The sequence below is a fragment of the Zonotrichia albicollis genome, chromosome 7 (genome assembly GCF_047830755.1).
Source record: "Zonotrichia albicollis isolate bZonAlb1 chromosome 7, bZonAlb1.hap1, whole genome shotgun sequence".
Classification (NCBI taxonomy): domain Eukaryota; kingdom Metazoa; phylum Chordata; class Aves; order Passeriformes; family Passerellidae; genus Zonotrichia; species Zonotrichia albicollis.
In genome coordinates this window covers 68,584-73,102 of record NC_133825.1, presented here as the reverse complement: position 1 = coordinate 73,102, position 4,519 = coordinate 68,584, and the positions used below count along the sequence as shown (strand labels likewise).

The window sequence follows — 4,519 nt, the reverse complement described above, 5'->3', positions numbered from 1 at the left end:
CACAGAGCTGCTAGCATGATTTGGAGAACCATAGGATCACTGGGACAAGCTGTGGAAAAAGTGATGCCAACACTGCTCTGCGTGATGGAGGATTGGCCACTGCACAGCGCACGCACCTCTGATGGGGACGACAGGGACGTTTTTGCCCTGGCTGTGAGTTTCTGGATTTGGCCTCTGCTTGCCCCTCGGTCACCCCACCAGCAGCTCTCCATCCTCTCCGTGCCTCAGGCGCTGGGCTGAACCCTGGGCTAGGGGCAGGCTCAGGGGGCACCAGGCCCGCTGCTCCTCCTGCATCTGCCCTTGGGCCCTGTCCCACGGACACCTCGGCACTGAGTGCTGTCTTGGGCTGCTTCTTTTGCAGGCAACTCTGGTGATCTGGGTGATTGCCCAGGTGCCCGAGTGCCACCAGGCCATGATGCTTTATTCCTCCCGCCTGTTTGTGGCTCTGCTTTTCCATGTTGTCATCACCACACAGCAGATGCCACCAGTGGAGGCTGGACACTTCTGGAAAGCATGCCAGGAGGAACATGGCCTTCCCAGCAAGCCCAACAGGTCCTAGTCCTCCTGTCCTTCCCATACCCTTGTGGCCAGGGCCAGCACTCCCAGTGTGACCTGGGCTTTGCTCTGCACACAGGTTTGCAGTGCAGGCCATGAAGGCTCTGCTCTGCCGACTCTGCTGCGACAATGAGGTGGTGGCTATGGAGCGCAAGCGTGGCTGGGACACGATGCTCTGTGCTCACACCCAGCACTATGCCGTGGGTCTGCTGGCCAGGTGAGAGCCCTTCTCCCCACTGCCCCCCGCATTTGTGCCCTGTGCCCCACTCAGTCCCTGTGGTCATGGGCCAGAGAGCCTCGTCACTGAGGGACAGCCAAGGAGACTGGAAAAGGCTGGGAGAGGAGGGTGCCCAGAAGGAGCCACCTCCCAGAGCACCCACATTCCCTCCAGGGATGCTGGGAAAAGACCAGAGCTCTCTGAGTCAGTCCTGGGAGAGGTTTGTCCCCCACCTCAGGGTCTTGGTGCCTTTTTCCCCCTGCCAGGGAAATGCGCCGTCGTTTGGTCCCGTTGTGCTCTGGCATCGCAATCCACTTGCTCCGGCAGCTCAGCAGGCAGGACCCATACAGGAATCTGCCCTTCCTGGCATTCTTTGTGGAGGTGAGCCTGGTTCCAGCGCTGCCTGGCTGAGCTGCCTCCCAGCTCTCTGCCCTCTCACAGCCACAGCTGCCTGGGACGGTGCCCACGCCCTGTGCTGCTGCCTGGGCCCAGCCCTGTGCGCTTCTGGGCTCCTGCTGGCCGGCTCCCCTGTCACTGTCCTGTGCCTTTCAGGTCCTCGAGTGCCTGGACTTGAGTGAATGTGGTGACAGTGTCCTGAAGGTCTTGGCAAGGCACCTGCACAGCGAGTGCAGGGAACGGTGTCGCCTGGCGCTCAGAGGCCTCGTGGTGGTCAGCAAGGATCCCTTGATGGTGAGAAGGGGGCAGCGGCTGAAGCTGCGCTGTTAAAGGAGCCCCATGGGCGTGCAGGGCTTCAGGAGCTGAGGCAGCTGCTCCCAGCTCTCCTGCCTCACCTGCCCCAGTGCTTTGGGACAGGCCTTTGGCCTGTGGGCCCTGCAGCAGCAGGGTGGCCTTGCAGTGCCAGGGCGGTGTTGGTGGTGCAGCCGTCCATGGCTTCCCAGCACAGCCTTGTGTTCCACACAGGCCAGGAGAATGTGCATCCTGTCTCCAAGCCTTCTGGAGCTGCTGGGTGATGCAGAGGGAGAGATGGTCAGCACGACCCTCCATGCTTTTACCAATGTGCTCCAGCACAAAGACATCCTGGTATCCAGCACCACTGCCCCAAAGCTGGCTGAGGCACTCCTGCTGCTCTTCGAGCATGTAAGCTTCTGCATCCTGAGCCACAGGCATTGGGTGCTTCCCAGAAACTTGGTGCCCTCTGGATATTCAGGCCTTTGCCCAGGTGGGACTGGAATGGTTGATGTAGGTCTTTTTGTTTCCTCTAGGACAACAGCCATGTGCAGGTGCTCTCCATTCACCTCTTCTGCAAGGTGGTGGAATTGGTAGTGGATGAGGGAAAAAAGCCCCTGAAGACAATTGTGAGCAAGAGCCTGGATATACTTTTACTTTACTGTCACGATAAGAACTCGGACGTGGCAAAGGTGAGATTTTCTGTGATGCTGGTGCATCTCTGGGAGGGGGCATGGCTGCGTCGTGCCCTGGTGTCTTGCAGGCTGACACCGCATCCAGGCCTGGGCACAGAGATGTGGGTCCGGTGCCCTGGGCTGTGGGGCCATCTCTGGGTCCCTGCTGCTCTCCAGGCCTCTCGGGAAACGCTGATTCGTGTGGCCGAGTTCCTGAAGAGGAGGAGGCTTGTACACCTGTTGAAGAAGCAGCCACCGATGAATGTCGAGGAGTGCCTGGTAAGGAGGGCCTGAAGCCCCAGGCTCAGCCCGGAGAAGGCCCCTGAGGGCGGTGCTCAGTGTGCGGGCTGGCAGCTGTGCCCCTGCCCGCTGCTGCAGCCAGAGGCCGCGTGGGCTCTTCTCCAGGCTCCCGTGGGCCCCAGCCGGGTGCCCATGGAGCCCCGGCCCAGCGGGGCTGGGGGCCGGCACCGCGGCTCCCCGGGCAGCAGCCGGCCCTCTGCCCCCTGCCCTCGGGAGCCCTTGGCCAGCGGCTGCTGGCCGCGCCTCAGGGCTCTGCGGCCAGGGGAGGCCGGGGCTGGGCGCAGGCAGCGCCCGGCCCAGGGGCTGAGCCCGCGCCAACCCTTCCCTCCTGGCGCTCTCTGTAGCTGGCAGAGGACAGGAGCCGAGCGCCCGAGCACCTGCGCCGGGCCCTGCGCTACCTTCAGAGCCCACAGGAGCCCCTCCGAGAGGCGGCCGTCACGTTCATGGGTGAGCCCCGAGCCCCGGCTCCCACCCCGGCCCGGCCCGCCGCAGCTCGGCCCCAGCCCCGCCTGCTGCCCCGGCAGCGTCAGCCGGGCCCGGGGCCGTGGAGCCCCGCCTGGCCTGGGCGTTGCTGCTGCCGCCCTCTGGCAGCCGTGCCCTGGGGCGGCAGCGGGCGGCAAGGGCCGGGCTGAGCCCTGCCGGGCCAGCAGCCCCTGTGGCCCCAGCGCCGGCAGCGCCGCTGGCAGGGAGCTGTGCCGCTGGGGCCTTGACAGGCTCTGTGTTCACAGGCATGGCCGGGCGGTGCCTCAGGAGGCAGCAGCAAGAGCTCCGGCTGATCTGGACAGGTGAGTGAGGGCAGCGGGCTGACGGCATGGGCTGCCGGGGGTCCTGCAAGCGCAGCCCCGGCTTTGCAGGGCTCTGCTCTCTGTGCCGACGAGGGCTGATGTGGGCATAGCACACAGAGATTTCAGGTACACGTAGGGGAGTCATGGCCAGTGCCTCCCAGCTGATTCCAAAGTGTCCTACTCCCTTCTGGGTGTGATGGCCCTGCCCAGAAAGTCTTGTAGGATTCCCTCAGACCCGGGCTGTTGCCAGGGCTCTGTTCCTCTCTCTTTCAGCCCTACAAGCCCGGAGGCAACGTGCCAGCCCATCCTGCCGTGACCTGGAAAATGAAGCCGAGTTTCCCCAAAGAGCTGAAGAACTGGGGACGTCTTCTGGATCCAGTCAACCAGTGCCCCAAGAAGAGCACCAGGAGACGCCCAAGAGGACACTGCCTCCCAGCACTGCTGGAAGTCCTGGCACAGCTGATGCTGGGCAGAGTTCTTGTGGCTTCAGCCCTCTCCCTGCCTGTTGACTGCCCCGTCCCTCCAGGCCTCAGTCAATGCCCATTCCCATTTTTTCCCTCCACTCTCCCTCCGTGTAGATTGCTCCCTCCCTCCAGCCCTCATATCTGTCCATCCCCATTTTTCCCCTCCACTCTCCCTCCCTATAGGTGGCTCCCTCTCTCCAGCCCTCAGATTCTCTATCCCCATTTTTTCCCTCCACTCTCCCTCCCTATAGGTAGCTCCCTCTCTCCAGCCCTCAGACTCTCCATCCCCATTTTTTCCCTCCACTATTCCTCCCTTTAGATAGCTCTGCCCCGCCGGCCCTCAGGCTGTCCATCACCTTTTTTTCCCTCCACTCTCCCTCCCTGTTGAGAGCTCCCTCCCTCCAGTCCTCAGACCCTCCCCATTAGATTTTTTCCCTCCCAGCTCATCCCTTTGCTTCGCCTTTCATTAATAAACAGTTTGGCATCTTCACTTTGCCTGCATCCCTGTGGAGCTGAAGTAAATCTGGGGCCCCGGGACACACAGGCCCTGCTGCCGTTCTCTGCCACGCCGTGTTTTGTGCACGGACACAGAGGAACGAGGGCAGGTCAGGCTGGAAAGGTCCCTGTGCTGAAGGTGCAGTTCCACAGCACTGTGCCGTTACACATCTTGTGAGCACCCTGGAGCCCCTGGATTTTGGGAAAGCCAACCTGAGTATGCTCTGAGCCCAGCTGAGAGGGATTCCATGGCAAGCATCCGTGGAGGGAAAAGGAGCTTGGAATGCTGGAAGCCTTCAAGAATAGCTTCCTGAAAGCACAGCAGTGCTCCATCCCTGCACA

The 4,519-nt window shown here is 62.3% G+C and overlaps 1 long non-coding RNA gene across 1 annotated transcript; it reads left to right on the top strand.

Moving 5' to 3' along the window:
- The first annotated feature begins 2,560 nt into the window (after positions 1-2,560).
- LOC141729479 (uncharacterized) lies at positions 2,561-4,102 on the top strand. Its single transcript, XR_012580982.1, has 3 exons — positions 2,561-2,880; positions 3,162-3,218; positions 3,492-4,102. It is a non-coding gene; the product is annotated as an uncharacterized LOC141729479 (long non-coding RNA).
- Positions 4,103-4,519: the final 417 nt, after the last annotated feature.